This window comes from Drosophila sechellia, unplaced genomic scaffold (assembly GCF_004382195.2).
Source record: "Drosophila sechellia strain sech25 unplaced genomic scaffold, ASM438219v1 Y_07, whole genome shotgun sequence".
Lineage (NCBI taxonomy): Eukaryota > Metazoa > Arthropoda > Insecta > Diptera > Drosophilidae > Drosophila > Drosophila sechellia.
This window is the reverse complement of record NW_022611366.1, coordinates 262792-280252: the sequence shown is the minus strand read 5'-3', so window position 1 is coordinate 280252 and position 17461 is coordinate 262792. Positions and strand designations below refer to the sequence as shown.

General features: G+C 42.5%; 3 long non-coding RNA genes across 3 annotated transcripts; all 3 read right to left on the bottom strand.

The window, feature by feature from the left end:
- Positions 1–6616: 6616 nt before the first annotated feature.
- On the bottom strand, positions 6617–7171 carry LOC116803396. The gene is made up of 2 exons (XR_004363602.1): positions 6931–7171; positions 6617–6868 (listed from the first exon to the last, which is right to left on the bottom strand). It is a non-coding gene; the product is annotated as an uncharacterized LOC116803396 (long non-coding RNA).
- A 3086-nt stretch (positions 7172–10257) lies between these two features.
- LOC116803397 lies at positions 10258–10635 on the bottom strand. The gene is made up of 2 exons (XR_004363603.1): positions 10594–10635; positions 10258–10358 (listed from the first exon to the last, which is right to left on the bottom strand). It is a non-coding gene; the product is annotated as an uncharacterized LOC116803397 (long non-coding RNA).
- Positions 10636–13362: 2727 nt separating this feature from the next.
- On the bottom strand, positions 13363–13955 carry LOC116803392. The gene is made up of 3 exons (XR_004363593.1): positions 13519–13955; positions 13436–13461; positions 13363–13377 (listed from the first exon to the last, which is right to left on the bottom strand). It is a non-coding gene; the product is annotated as an uncharacterized LOC116803392 (long non-coding RNA).
- Positions 13956–17461: the final 3506 nt, after the last annotated feature.

The window sequence follows — 17461 nt, the reverse complement described above, 5'->3', positions numbered from 1 at the left end:
TGGGCCCCTGAAAAATACAAAAGAAAACCAATGAAACCACAAAAACAATTAACAAATGTAATACTTACCTAAAATTATCTTTACATTTCATATTCCATGGCCCAAATCGCTGCTACGGTCCCCGACAACAATCCTTGACCCGGAACATCCTGAAACACCATGACCTCTTCCGATGCGGCGGTCCTCGGCAACTTTTCCTGATCTGGAAGCTCCTAGCTGCCAGTCCCGACGCAATGGCCACAGGACGCGCGCGCACCGTGCAACCTTCGTTTCCACCACCATGTTGACAGCAGCTCCATTACATCCCAATGACGGCTGCCGGGATTCTAGCTTCTTCAAAACTTATGCAACTGCTTGCACACCGACCGGGACGAGCTCGTTGCAAGCTGCGCTCCTCCAGCGGCCACAACAAATCACAGCCAACACACTACAGGCGCCTGCCCGTGATGACTCCTGACGATTCCAACGACTCGGCGCTCCTGTCCTTCTGGCAGGGGTACCTGAAAATAAATAAATTAAACAACAATGATAGTCAAAATTGCAAAATCTATTGTAAAATAATCCAATTGTTAAATGTAAACAAACCATGCAAATTTTAAAATGTTACCAGTCCATGTTACTGTTGAAATTTAAACTAACAAAATACTACATTAATACTAACTATGTCCAAGCCCCAAACTCACCCCATGCAATGTTAAACTCTAAATTCAAATAATTGTACCTACATATTGCATAAATGTAATCAAAGGCAAAATAAATTGTGATGCGGAACAGAATTCATTCTGTCTCCGTACCTCCACCTACAAACTCCAAAAAAAAAAACGCTTGCCTATTACTTTCACGCGCAAACTTAACAAAATTCGTTCGTCAATAGACAAATTAATGTTATAAATTGTCTTCCGGCCGCAAAGTAATAAACCGCGACAACAATTAACATTGAGTGGTCTAAAGAAAACGAATAAATAAACAGTAATTGTGCAACCGTGAAAAAAAAAACCGCAAAAGACGCCGCCCCAACCAAAGGAAACCAGGAGAAGGAAAGCAGAGGGAAAGAAGAAATTACACCTGGAGAAATTTTAGAAGAGAAGGAGGAATTCCAAAGCAAAGAAAAACGAAAAACCGGAGAACACATTAAATCAAAAATCAGAGGTATTATACCACCACAACTATTGCAATATTTTTTATTTTTAATAAAATAATATATACATAAATAAAAAAACAAGCATGTCCAGTTCTGACCACCTTTTCTCTGAAGACGAGGTACTTTCAATTTCCTCTAGCGAGCAATCTTCCCCTATTCACGTAAATATTTCGCCTATGTCTCACGGGTCTGGCAATTCCCTGTTAATAACACCAATATTAACCAGAAAGAAATTGCCTTTAAATCAAAAGAAAAAGCCCAAATAATTCTTCTTGGGTAGCCATGAATTTCTTTAATTCCCTTTCTCTGAATATGAAAGAGAATATAAATGCCAAAAATGCCCAAAGAGACCCCCTCTCGATCACCAATACTGCTGCAGTCATGTTGGCGCCAAAAGCAGCATCTCGAAGGGGAAATCGCCTTCTTCTCCTCCATTCTCTTCACAAATACAAAAGCGAAATTCACTCCCCACAATGACTCATACAAATACATGCGCACACTCAAACAACTACGCTACTCAAAGACAGTTTTTATCCACCACAGCGACCTGCACCAATGCAGCCGCAGCCACTAATACGGACACAGAATCAAGAGGCGCCAAACCGAGCGACCTATGGGAAATTTCCCCTCTCTACCACACATCGACAACGCAGAGAAAAATCTCAGCTCGTCCACCAAAATTGGACTTAATGCTTTTTCCCCTCCTACTCACACACACACACAAATAAATAAAGCCACCAAAACTCCCGCGCTTGCCAATCTTGACTCTTATCTCAAAAAATCAATGATATGACAGGGGAAATCGATTCCCCACTTATACAAATTAACGAAAGCAAGCAGGAGGAAAGGCCTAGTACAACCGTCAACGCTTTTTGGTCTATTTTTAACCCTAAGCCAGACATTTCTAAACTCAGCCTAAGCAAGAAACCCACCATTCGCTCTGTAAATACTGGGAAAAGAAGCACTTCCCCTCATTATATGAGTGCTTCTTTAGGCCCTGATGCTCAGGGTGATTTAAAATTAAAATCCAACAACAGACCCATGCCCACTGTGGGAATTTAACAACAACTCCCAACTTTAGCCGGCCTGCTGCCAAGCGGGACTTATTTAACTCACCGTCCAAGAGCCCAGACGAGCAGCCCATGAGTTTCTCGGAAGTGGTTGCTGGAACAGGTCCAATTTTTGGGCACCCTCAGTTCCGGCTCCAATTACGAAAACCCCGGCCAAGAACTAACGACGATCTGGACTGCTCCAGTTTCAAGACGCCAAATAAACGATTATGCGTGACCACAAATTTCAAATCTCCCAGCATTTTCCCACCTCTCACCACACCCGTTTTCCAAAGCAAGGCAGCCAAATCTGTATATGAGGAATCCAAAACCAGGAATCGACTCTCACACCAGCCGTTACCCTGCAGCACCAATGCTCCTGCACGCAGCGCAACGACGACACCCCCTCAAAATACAGATGCTGAGCTGCCACCTTGGAAACTTGTGCCACTAAGCTGCAGAGCGCCACCCATACTCGTTGACGACGTCAAAGAAATTGTCCCGCTCCTGGAAAAGCTAAACTATACAGCAGGAGTCTCCAGTTACACCACCAGGGCAACTGAAGGGAACGGGGTCAGGATCCAGGCTAAGGACATGACGCCTACCACAAAATCAAAGATGTCCTTATAGCAAACGGCTTTCCTCTATTCACTAACCAGCCAAAGTCCGGAGGGGCTTCCGAGTAGTAATCAGACATCTCCACCACTCCACTCCATGCTCGTGGATTGTCAAGGAGTTGCTGACGCTCGGATTCTCAGCGCGCTTCGTCAGAAATATGACGAACCCGGCTACAGGTGGCCCCATGCGCATGTTTGAAGTGGAGATCGTCACGCCAAGGACGGCAGTCATGACAAAATCATCTCACTCAAACAAATCGGTGGGCAAAGATGGATATTGAAAGGAAAAACAGGACACGGGAGCCGGTCCAATGCTACAGATGCCAGGGCTACAGGCATGCCAAAAACTCGTGCATGAGACCACCAAAATGCATGAAATGCGCTGGCGACCACCTGTCATCCTGTTGCACCAAGCCAAGAACCACCCCTGCTACCTGCGTCAACTGCTCTGGAGAGCACATTAGTGCATACAAGGGATGCCCCGTTTACAAGGCAGAAAAACAAAAGCTTGCGGCCAACAACATTGACACAAACAAAATACGCACAATTAAAGACGCAACTAACAACTTCTATAGACGTCAAGGCCCTCCTCCACGCAATAATACCCCACGGCTGCCACACAGCTCAGCGATCCTGAACAGATCAATCGCTGAAGCTCGCCAGGAGGCAGCCAGAAAGTCAATGTCAAATCCTTTCCGACAAAATATTAACGACAGAAGGCCACGATTTCCTCGCATGACACTGCCATTCAGATGCGTCTGAATAAATGGCGCCGAAACTCAAACAATATACCCAAAAAGGGTAGGAAAACTTCAAAAAACAATGCAAAGCCAAGACTGGTATCCAAGACAAGCAGTCCAGCCGCAAAGGCATCTGGAAAATTACCAGGACATGCTCCGAAAACAAAGGAGTGAAGAAAATGACCAGGAACCTGAAAAAGGTAACTCAAATCCCAGCCAAGCTATCAATGACAGCCCTCCGACCACCAGCAGAGCTGCCAGAGCTAGTTTTAAACCAAGAGTTATGATGTAGCCCACACCATCGCCAAGAAAAACTCCAATCATTTCCTACAAAAAAGGATTATCGGACGATCCCACAAGAAACTTAGCAAATAGAGTCGACAATTTAGAAAAGAAAATCGACATTTTATTGGCATTAATTACTCAAGGAAGAGACAACAATCTTGACATGGATACATCCAATTAAATTACAAATACTTATATCTATTAAAACGACATCTTAATCTGATGAAAAAGCGCACTTCTGTCTGCCTCCAAACTCTCTCAAAACTCAGACTGACGAGCGCCTACAAGAACTGACGCTAAAAACCTAAAAATAAAAAAACAATTAATCATTAACAAATTAAACAACAATCAAATGCACTTACCTACTTGACCACAGCCAACTGCTGATCCACATCTAACGCAACCGACAAGAGGAGGCGGGCTTCGCAAAAAACATAATGAAATCGCCACTTTTTCGCGACTATAAACACTAAAAATTAATAATCCTAAGACGCCGTCTCCACCTCCTGATGCCATTGCACTAATTAGGATCACTAGCGCGGAGCTGACACCACATTTAAAAGCTTCAAAATCTGTCCCCAAATTGCATAATTTTCCTCAGGGTGTATCTTCAAAGAATTCCTTCCTAACCTGTAATGAAAGGAAAACAAATAAGAATGCAATACATAAATAATCAAGGACACATAAATAATAACAAACCGGACAGACAAAGTAGCAGATGCTAGTGGACAGCTCCATCCTGCTGATGACAAGCACGCAGCTCCAGCTTCAAAGATTCCAACTATTGAAACAAAGGAACACAAGCTATTACTGGGAAATTTATATTTAAAATGTAATACTTATCTAATTGCAAACTTGTTACTCCAAAATTGCGGCATTCCAGCTGCAATAACACCAATAACAAGGGCCTCCAACTTAGCCCTCACAAAACGTACCTGAAAAATCAAAAAATCAACGCAATTATAAAAGCAATAAATACTCCCAAGACTAGTTTCCTCCTAAAGTACCTGAAAAACAATAATAAACGCTACTATATTAAACAAATATACACCAATATAGTACTTACCTTAAATTAAATCCCACTCAATGTACCTGAAACTACAAAAAAAATTAATGCAATCATAAAAAACAAATAACATATATAATACTTACCAAATACTATTTTTGCATCCATTTCCATGCCTATTTCGTTCGGCGGCCCTCTGCAACAAACCTCGAACCGGCGGCCCCAAGCTGCCACTCCTGGCGATACGGCCACAAGATGCGGCGCATATGGCTTCTCTCGGTGATAGACCGAGCTACAATCCTCACTGACGACTTCACGAGACGAACTCCACCATCATAATGCCAGCAGCTCTACAAAAACGCAATGACAGCTGCGTGGGATTATATTCATGCCACTGACGATACAACTTACCTTCACTAAACTAAACGACCGCGGCGAGGGATGCTGAAACGAGTACAAATAACCTGCAACACCGGCGGACATATTTGTTGCAAGTGGCCCACTTCCAGCGGCCGCAAACAGACCACTGCAAAAAATCCAACAAATCTTACCTGTGATGACTCCTGAGACTTCCCAGCGACTCGGTGCTTCCGTCCTTCTGGCGGGGTACCTGAAAAAGAAATAAATAAAACAATCTTAGCCTAAAATTTTAATGTTTATTGTAAAATAAAATCATTTTAAAAATGTAAACAAAACATGCAAGTCAATAATGTTACCCAATCCATGTCATTGTCTGAAATCCAAGTCTATAAAAATACTAACTATAACTTAATACTACTTATGTCCAAGCCCCAAACTCACCCCAAGCTATGTTAAACTCCAAAATTCTAATTATTGTACCTATATATTGCATAAAATGTAATCAAAGGTAAAATAAAGTAGTGGATGCGGAACAGAATTCATTCTGTCTCCGTACCTCCACCTGAAATGTAAAAAAAAAAAAATCCCTACTAATACTAAGATGCTGATCCTCAAATCAGTTCTATCGCCAATATGGCAGTATGCCATAGCAGCATGGGGTCCTCTTGTGACAGATGCACAGATAAGACGGCTCCAAGTTGAGGAAAACAAGAAAATGAGGGACATATTCAGAGGCCGGAAGATACACGAAAAACCAAAACTATAAGGGACCGTTTTTGTGTCAAAACAGTAGAAGAGTTCTATCAACAACAGGCTGTCCATAGGTTCTCAGAAACTACAAAAATCGCACCCAAACATAGTTGTTCGCAGGATATTCTCTAGGCACTATATCCCGAATAGACTAGAAAGAAGTAGGCAGAGATACTTGAAAATGACAAGGGACCACATCACCCTAAAACAGATTGGACTGACTCTCTCACCTAAACTCTTAAAAATCCCAGATCTAGACGACTGCAGAACCTTAAAGAAGCGAAGCGGAGAGAGAGAAAATAAGACAAACGCATCTAACTGAACTCCCTACTCTGCTAAGACTGGAGGAAGAGGAGAAAGAGCTCATAAGAATAAAAAAAACAGGAAAGAGAGGGAAAGAAAAGAAAGGGAAAACGAAAAGTGGCCTCCAGATAGATGGTGTGAATCGGAAATAAACCGATGTAATAAACAATATAGAAATGGCGACCTAACCAGGCAGGAAGTTATAGAAAGATTTAGAGGGCAACCATTAAATGTACAACGAATAATCCTACCTGACTACGAAGGGGACAAAAATTAAATCAAAACAAACCAGGGTAGGTGCAGAAGGCAGAAATAACTAAACTGCGGAAGGGGTGGCAAAAAATATTGAAAAGAAATGAAAGAAATACAAAAAGGCTAAAGGCTAATTTACAGGTTACATAAAAAAGGGAAATGCGCTTATAGATATAATGGTAAAATTAACTTAACTAAACACCTACTGGACAACAAAATTACGATGGCTGGATGGCTGCTTATATAAATCTTCTCTCCGGGCGTGATTAAAATCCATCTCTCCTTTCCAACCGAGGGATCTGTGACTCATCGGCTCCTGATGGATCCATCTGCTGCTGTAATGGACGCCACACCGGCGCTCCAACCTAAAAGAAAGATAATATGTCTTAGTTTTCTTTCTTTTTTCTAATAAACTAAATCACCAAACCTCTACAGTAAAAACAACAGCGCATCGGGCGCTCTAGCTCACCAAGGCAGCAACAACAACAGCAGCAAGGCCAGCAACAATGGCGGCAGAGACCAAGCGGTGTGCTGAACAGCTCGCTGGCCACACCCACCACTCCTGTAGGCCCTGAAAGAGGGAGCTGAAGTTCCTGAAATCTGAAGGTCCAACTCCAATGTGACGCTCTCAGCTCCGAGCTCAGCGACGGCGTTGCAAATTCGGCGTTTTTTAGGAGAGGTTGCTTCAGCTCGTGGCGTGGTCTTTCCCCAGCGGCAGCAGTAGCAGCAACGGCAGCGGCATCGGGATCGGCGGCCTATGCTTGGCCGAGTAAATCCCAGAATCGGTCCTTTGGCGATGTGATGCCGAGTGGCGGTATGCGTCCACAGGGACTGCCTGGACTGATTGGGCAGGAGACGGCAGCGGGCCTGGACATGGGCGTCACCAGCAACATGGCAGCCACGCGCAGTCCATCCCCCGGTGGCAACAGTTTGGAAATGCAGCAACAGCGGCGCATGCAATCCTCGGAATGACGACAGTGGCAACATTTCTTCAACAGGTAGCGGTACCTTGAGGCGGCCACACCAACTCCAGCAGCAGCAATAACAGCAATATTGGCAGCAGCAGCACTTAATTGGATGCAGCATTTTCCATTTGACAACATTCCGACGACCAGACTCCTCGCTTGGCCTCTGATGTTTCGCCCTGGAAGAAAAAAGAAGAATGGATTAATTTCCTTTTCTCCCTCAAGCTAGGGTATAAAAATTGCTCTCCTGGACAACCGGCTTTTTCCTGTATATGACACTGGACTGCGGCGCATGCTTTCCCGCCCGCCACTGATAGGATGACCGCATCAGGACTGACGGGACAGACGTCAGGACAGACTAAGGAAGTCCTGATTTAGGATACTGGAGCGCCTAGTACCAGAGTATCCGCCAGTGGATGCTTATGCAGCGGCAAGTCGTCGGAAATCTTATGGTTGGAGCAGCACTTTGGGTATTTCCTCTCCAGTAGAAGCAGCTGGGGACACAAAGCAGTGGTAGCAGTGTCAGCGCTCCTGGCAAGCCGGCCTTCTCTTTTTGAAGACGCGGGACTGCATCTGGCGCCTCACTAGCGTCTCCTCCCTGAAAGAAGAGATTATTAGTAGGAGCACGAGACCAACAAAAGCCTAAACTACCATGGCAGCGTCAACAGAAACAGCAGCAGCAAGACCAGAAACAGCAACAACAGAAGCCCGACAACTTTCTTATAGAAACGGCGGCGCATCCATTTCTCGGAACAGCAGCAGCAACAGAGGCGTCTCTTGGGTGCGAGCGGCGGCACTGCTAATAGCCCTCATATATGCAGATCCATTAGGCTTCGACACATCCATCAGCAACAGCGTTAGCAACGGTGGCGGCAGCAGCAGAGAGATCTCATTGCAGCAATAGCCAAATTGCATGCATTCCAGGACTCGACTCATGTTGGCCCTGGCTTTTCTTCGTACACCTAAATTGGCGGCTGATTTCACCCTGAAAAATTGAAGCATCGGTTATATCGAAATGAACTAGGCGGCGACACACTCACCAGCAGCAGCAACAACAACAACAGCGGCAGCAGTAGCAGGAAATGACCTCACGGAACAATCCAATTGGCACTTTCCGGAGCCCGTATTTCTCGCCAGGTCGTTGGCCAGTCACATGGGCCTGCGCGATGGAGATTATGACGATTATCTGCCCGGTGGACGGCCACAAGATGGAATCGGCCCTGTTCTGCCCACCTGACCTGCGCCAGGATAGCAGCAACGGCAGCGGACTATGTATGCGCAGTTATAGACGTCAGCAACAGTGGCGGCAGCAGCAGGAAATGTTTGTCTGCAGTCTCCTAATGGCAATTTCTTGCTCAGTTGAAATGGACCTGCAATTTTCAAAAAGATACAAACATGAGACTCGGCTCAAATTGGAACATCACACAGACTGTACTCACGTATACACACAGACAAACTGAAGCCTATAGATGACGCTGACTGCGGCTCACTTTTTCCTCAAAAGGTTGTGCGTGCACCAAAGTCGACGGGCCACGCCGACCGATGATTGCAGCACACCGACATCTCCGCAGCATCTACGTTATCAGCACCACTGAAAGCAGAAACAGGTTTTACTATTGGGCAATGCGCAGAAAAATTAAATATTACAATAAGAAATACATACACAATTTTTCTGCCTCGTTTCCGCTTGAAGTGAGACCCTTGCCTGCATATGCCATTGACACTGACAAGCGCGGTGAAAAATACTGGAATTCCGAAAATACTAACCTGAACATTTCCAGTATTTCTGCCCGATAGTCGATAGGCTGACGACAAATTAATTGGTAGCATATCGATATCCCGCCGCGCCTTCTGACTATCGAAAAAGCCTGCCTTCGCGCCTAGCCCAAATTTGCAAGTCAGTTGAGATCATAAAACCGACAGAGGCGCGCGCGTAATAGTAACTACAAGTGAATCCAGCAGCAACAACAACAACTAATGGACGGCCAGAACGTGAACCAAAGCGGAGGATGGGCATCGGTTCTATCCATATCATCTGACGACAGCAACTGCTCATCCTCGCTGCCTTCTGTTATAGTCTCATCGCTGGATACCAAATCATCGTTAAACTTTATCTTAAAATTACTTACCTTAACTATTTTCTCCTATTCCATAAGCTATTTCCTAAGTAACGTAATATTCAAACTTAAATACCACTTTAGAACCATGGCGCGCAAAAAACTGCCGCCAAATATTTCAAAAACATGGCGCGCAAAAACTACCGACAAATATTTCAAAAACATGGCGCGCATAAAACTACCGACAAATATTTCAAAAATGTTCTCCTTCAAATTTAAATTATAAATTAATGTAATTCACCGCCACCAGTTAGAGACTCATCATTGTTAAACAATTATTAAAATTTACTTACCATAACTACTTCTATTCCATATGCTATATCCTAATGTAATATTTAAATTTAAATTCCACACTAGAACCATGGCGCGCAAGACAGCCGCCAAGTAATTTCAAAAATGTCTCCCGCAATTTTTAATGATAAATTATTACTTTAATCTATGGCATGCATATCTGCAGCCAAAAAATCCGAAAATGTAATTTGCCACAAATTGTCACTATATATTTTTAAGCAAAAATCAGAGGACAATAAAATGACAACGCCACCAGACGTTGAAAATAAAAAAAAAAAAAAAAAAAAAAAAAAAAAAAACCACTGTAATCAAAATAGTAATCCCAGACTACGAACCCGAAGCTGACCAAAATAAACAGTCTTCACAAATTAATAAAAGCAATTAAAACCAAAATACATTTATTTACAATTAATCCCTAATTTATTAAGATACAAGCTACAAACTATAATCAACGGAAATAACATTAGCTGCAACCAACGCACCTGAAAACATAAATCAATATTAATGAAATTATAAAAACAAACATAATACTTACCTCCAGATTAATCGCAAACTTGTAGAATCCAAAACCATTGCATTCCAGCAGCGATGGCCTTAATATTAGCTGCTACAAACGTACCTGAAAACTAAAACAAATATTAATGCAATTATAACTACAAACTACTACAAAACATAAACCAATATTAATGAAATTATAAAAACAAACATAATACTTACCTCCAGATTAATCGCAAACTTGTAGAATCCAAAACCATTGCATTCCAGCAGCGATGGCCTTAATATTAGCTGCTACAAACGTACCTGAAAACTAAAACAAATATTAATGCAATTATAACTACAAACTTAATACTTACCTCCAGACTAATCGCAAACTGGTACCTGAAAACAAAAATAAATATTAATGAAATTAAAATAATAAACACAATACTTACCTCTAGATTAATCGCAAACCTTGGCATACCAGCTGCGACGGCTTTAATATCAGCTGCTACAAACGTACCTGAAAACTTAAACAAATATTAAAGCAATTATAATAACAAACACAATACTTACCTCCAGATTAATCTCAAACGTGAAGAACTCAAAACCACGGGATCTCAGCTGCGACGGCCTCAATAAAAGCTGCAACAAATGTACCTGAAAACAAAAACAAATATTAATGCAATTATAATTACAAACTTATTAATGCAATTATAACAACAAATTTAATACTCACCTCCATATTAATCGCAAGCTTGAAGAACCCAAAAACCACGGCATCACAGCTACGACGGCCTCTAAATTAGCTGCTACAAACGCACCTGAAAACAAAACAAAAACAAAAATTTAATACAATTTAAAAACAAACATAATACCCACCTTCAGAACAGCCTACCTAAAAAAAAACACACCTGAATAACAATAATTAATACAACTATATAAATAAACAAATACAAACATAATACTTACCTCCAAATATCGTTCAGCCTGGGCCCCTGAAAAATACAAAAGAAAACCAATGAAACCACAAAAACAATTAACAAATGTAATACTTACCTAAAATTTATCTTTACATTCAATTCCATGGCCCAAATCGCTGCTACGGTCCCCGACAACAATCCTTGACCCGGAACATCCTGAAACACCATGACCTCTTCCGATGCGGCGGTCCTCGGCAACTTTTCCTGATCTGGAAGCTCCTAGCTGCCAGTCCCGACGCAATGGCCACAGGACGCGGCGCACCGTGCAACCTTCGTTTCCACCACCATGTTGACAGCAGCTCCATTACATCCCAATGACGGCTGCGCGGGATTCTAGCTTCTTCAAAACTTATGCAACTGCTTGCAACACCGACCGGGACGAGCTCGTTGCAAGCGGCGCTCCTCCAGCGGCCACAACAAATCACAGCCAACACACTACAGGCGCCTGCCCGTGATGACTCCTGACGATTCCAACGACTCGGCGCTCCTGTCCTTCTGGCAGGGGTACCTGAAAATAAATAAATTAAACAACAATGATAGTCAAAATTGCAAAATCTATTGTAAAATAATCCAATTGTTAAATGTAAACAAACCATGCAAATTTTAAAATGTTACCAGTCCATGTTACTGTTGAAATTTAAACTAACAAAATACTACATTAATACTAACTATGTCCAAGCCCCAAACTCACCCCATGCAATGTTAAACTCTAAATTCAAATAATTGTACCTACATATTGCATAAATGTAATCAAAGGCAAAATAAATTGTGGATGCGGAACAGAATTCATTCTGTCTCCGTACCTCCACCTACAAAGTAAACCCTTATCACCGATACAATCTACTTGCAGTGCTGCGCTGCAATTGACGGACCATATAAGCTGCCTATGCTCCGATCAGGGCACCTTGCGCGGAGCAGCAAAATCTATCCTTCCTGCTACTCTGATAATCTTCCAGATCGACGAGCGCCTACATTAGTTGACGCTAAAACCTGAAAACAAATCAATTAACCAATAAGAAAATAAACAAAACAAATAAATAAAGCACTTACCTCAATAACCAGAGCCAACTGGTGATCCAACACAACCATCAAGAGAAGACCGGCTCCGCAAAATAAAAACAAAATCGCCACCATTCGCGATTATAAACACAAAAAACTGACAACCTTACAACGCCGTCTCCATCTCCTGATGCCACTGCACTCACAAGGATCACTATCCCGGAACTAACATCATATTAAAATGAATTAAAATCCGTCTCCAAATTGTATAAATCTCCGCAGTACCGTTTTCTCAATGACTTCCCGACAACCTATAAAGAAAGGAAAATTAATAAAAATATAATACTAAATTAATCAAAGACACAGAAAATTGCAAACCTGACAGGCAATCCAGCAGATACAAAAATTCGCCCTCATCCTGCCGATGATGCGCACGTAAATCAGGAGACGGGCCTCACTATAGCAAAACAAAATCGCCAACTTTTGCGATTATAGATACAAAAAACCGACAATTTTATGATGCCGTCTCCATCTCCTGACGCCATTGCATAAATAAAGAGCAATTGCGTGGAGCAGATGCCACACCAACATCCTGCAAAACATGTCCTTAAATTGCATATTTCTCCTCAGTTCTGTATCTTCAACGAATTTTCCGCTAACCTGTAATGAAAGGAAATTAAATAAGAATGCGATACAAAAATTACCCAAGGACACATAAATAATAACAAACCGGACAGACAAAGTAGCAGATACTATTAGCCTGCTCCATCCTGCTGACGACAAGCACGCAGCTCCAGCCTCAAAGACTCCAACTATTGAAACAAGGGTACACAAGCTATTACTGGGAAATTTATATTTAAAATGTAATACTTATCTAATTGCAACTTGATGACTCCATATCTGCGGCATCCCAGCTGCAATTGCACAATAACAAAGGTCCTCCAAACCAGCTCTTACAAAACGTACCTGAAAAGCAAAAACAAAATCAACGCAATTATAAAAAATACTCAATACTCACCCCAGACAAGCTTCCTTTAAGTACCTGAAAAACAATAACAAACGCAATCATATAAACAAATATACACAAATATAATACTTACCTTAATTTAATTTCCACTCAATGTACCTGAAACAACAAAAATTAACGCAATCATAAAAAACAAATAACATATATAATACTTACCAAATACTATTTTTGCATCCATTTCCATGCCTATAACGTTACGACGGCCCTCTGTAACAAATCTCGAACCGGCGGCCCCAAGTTGCCAATCCCGACGATATGGCCACAAGACGCGGCGCACCTGGCTTCATTCGGTGATTGATCGAGCCACAATCCTCACTGACGACTTCTCTGCCACAACGAGACGAACTCCACCATCATAATGCCAGCAGCTCTATATAAACGCAATGACAGCTTCGTGGGATTACATTCTTGCCACTAACGATACAACTTACCTTAATCAAACGACCGCGGCGAGGGATGCTGAAACCGAGAACTACTAACCTGCAACGCCGGCCGGACATACTTGTTGCAAATGGCCCACTTCCAGTGGCCGCAACAGACCACTGCCAAAATGCAACAAAACTTACCTGTGATGACTCCTGAGGCCCTCAACGACGCGGTGCTCCTGCCCTTCTGGTGGGGGTACCTGAAAAGAAATAAATAAAACAATGTTAGTCTAAAATTTTAATGTTTATTGCAAATAATTTCATTTTAAAAAAAATGTATACAAAACAAGCATATGATAATGTTACCAGCCCATGTCACTGTTATAATCTAAAGCCTACAAAGAAAAATACTAACTTAACATTAAATACTAATCTATGTCCAGCCCCAAACTCACCCCATGCTATGTTATACTCTAAAAATTCAAATTATTGTACCTACATATTGCATTTATTGTAATCAAAGGCAAAATAAAATTGTGGATGCGGAACAGAATTCATTCTGTCTCCGTACCTCCACCTACAAAGTAAAAAAAAAAAAAAAAAAAAAAAAAAAAAAAAACCTACAAAGTAAAAAAAAAAAAAATTAAAAGGGAAAAATTAAATAAAATAATTTAAATAAATAAATAAAATAAATTAAATAAATAAATCAATAAGCAATTAAATTAAATTATTTAATTAAAACAAACGCGCTTCGCCTGCCTTTTACTCTCACGCGCAAAGTTAACTAAATTCGTTTCGTCAATAGACATATTATTTGTTATAAATTGTCTTCCGGTTGCAAAGTAATAAACCGCGACAACAATTAACATTCAGTGGTCTAACGAAAACGAACAATAAAACAGTAATTGTGCAACCGCGAAAAGACGCCTCTTCAACCAAAGGAATGAAGGAGAAGAAACGCCGAGAGAAAGGAAGAAAGCACACCCGGAGAAATCTTAGAAGAGAAGGAGAAATTCGAAAGCAAGGAAACGATAAAACTGGAGAACACATTTAAAAAAAGATCCAGGGTATTTATACCACTATAATTATCGCCTAAATTTTTAAATATAATAAAAATCAAAAATGTCCAGTTCTGACCACCTTTTCTCTGAAGACGAGGTACTTTCAATTACCTCTAGCGAGCGATCTTCCCCTATTCACGTAAATATTTCGCTTATGTCTCACGGGTCTGGCAATTCCCTGGTTAAAACGACCAATATTAACCAGAAGAAATTGCCTTTAAAACAAAAGAAAAGCCCAATTAACTCTTCTTGGGTAGCCATGAATTTCTTTAATTCCCTTTCTCTAAATATGAAAGAGAATATAAATGCCAAAAATGCCCAAAGAGACCCCCTCTCGATTACCAATACTGCTGCAGCCAATGTTGGCGCCAAAAGCAGCATCTCGAAGGGGAAATCGCCTTCTTCTCCTCCATTCTCTTCACAAACACATAAGCGAAATTCACTCCCCTCAACGACTCACACAAATACAACCGCACCCACAAACACCGACGCTACTCAAAGAGAGTTCACATCCACCACAGCGACCTGCACTAATGCAGCTGCAGCCACTAATACGGACATAGAATTAAGAGGCGCCAAACCGAGCGACGCTATGGGAAATTTCCCCTCTCTCCCACACACCGACAGCTCAGAGAAAAATCTGAGCTCATCCACCAAAATCGGACTTTATGCCTCTTCCCCTCCTTCTGATACACACACGCAAATAAATAAAGCCACCGAAACAAATTTAGAAAGCTGCTCTAAATCTCCCGCGCTTGCCAATTCAAAAACCAAACTCAACAAAGCCAATGATATTGACAGTGGTGAAATTGCTCCACCACTTATACAAATTAACGAAAGCAAGCAGGAGGAAAGACCTAGTACAACTGTCAATGCTTTCTGGTCAATCTTTAACCACAAGCCGGTTGCTTCTAAGCTTAGTTTAAGCAAGAAACCAACCAATCTCTCCATAAATACTGGGAAAAGAAGCATTTCCCCTCACCAAAGGAGTGCTTCTTTACGCCCTGATGCTCAGGGCGATTTAAAATTAAAATTACCCAACAATAGATCCATGCCCACTGTGGGGAATTTAGCAAAAGCTCGCACCCTTAGTCGGCCTGCTGCCAAGCGGGACTTATTTAAATCACCGCCCAAGAGCCCAAACGAGCAGCCCATGAGTTTCTCGGAAGTGGTTGCTGGAACAGGTCCAATCTTTGTGGCACCTTCAGTTCCGGCTCCAACTACGAAAACCCCGGCCAAGAGGACTAATGACGACCTGGACTGCTCCAGTTTTAAGACGCCAAATAAACGTTTATGCGTGACCACCAATTTCAAGTCTCCCAGCATTTTCCCACCCCTCACCACACCCGTTTTCCAAAGCAAGGCAGCCAAATCTGTATATGAGGAATCCAAAACTAGGAATCGACTCTCACACCAGCCGTTACCCTGCAGCACCAATGCTCCTGCACGCAGCGCAACGACTGCACCCCCTCAAAATACAGATGCTGAGCTGCCACCTTGGAAACTCGTGCCACTAAGCTGCAGAGCGCCACCCATACTCGTTGACGACGTCAAAGAAATTGTCCCGCTCCTGGAAAAGCTAAACTATACAGCAGGAGTCTCCAGCTACACTACCAGGGCAACTGAAGGGAACGGGATCAGGATTCAGGCCAAGGACATGACCGCCTTCCACAAAATCAAAGATGTCCTTATAGCAAACGGCTTTCCTCTATTCACTAACGAGCCAAAGTCTGAGAGGGGCTTCCGAATAGTAATCAGACATCTCCACCACTCCACTCCATGCTCGTGGATTGTCAAGGAGTTGCTGACACTCGGATTCACCGCGCGCATCGTCAGAAATATGACGAATCCGGCTACAGGCGGCCCCATGCGCATGTTTGAAGTGGAGATCGTCATGGCCAAGGACGGCAGTCATGACAAAATTATCTCACTCAAACAAATCGGTGGACAAAAAGTGGATATTGAAAGGAAAAACAGGACACGGGAGCCGGTCCAGTGCTACAGATGCCAGGGCTTCAGGCATGCCAAGAACCAAGATGCATGAAATGCGCTGGCGACCACCTGTCATCCTGTTGCACCAAGCCAAGAACCACCCCTGCTACCTGCGTCAACTGCTCTGGAGAGCACATTAGTGCATACAAGGGATGCCCAGTTTACAAGGCAGAAAAACAAAAGCTTGCGGCTAACAACATTGACACAAACAAAATACGTACAATTAAAGACGCAACTAAAAATTTTTATAGACGTCAGGGCCCTCCTCCACGCAATAACACCCCTCGGCTACCACATAGCTCAGCAATCCTGAGCAGATCAATCGCTGAAGCCCGCCAGGAGGCTGCCAGAAAGTCGGTATTAAATCCCTTCCGTCAAAATATGAACGACAGAAGGCCACGTTTTTCTTCCCACGACACTGCCATTCAAACCCGGCTGAATAAATGGCGCCGAAATATTAACAAGATACCCAAAAAGGGTAGGACAACCTCAAAACACAACGCAAAGCTAAGACTGGTATCCAGGACAAGCAATCCAGCGCAAAGACATCTGGAAAATTACCAGGACATGCTCCGAAAACAAAGGAGTGAAGAAAATGACCAGGAACCTGAAAAAGGTAACTCAAATCCCATGCAAGCTAGCAATGACAGCCCTCCGACCACCAGCAGAGCTGCCAGAGCT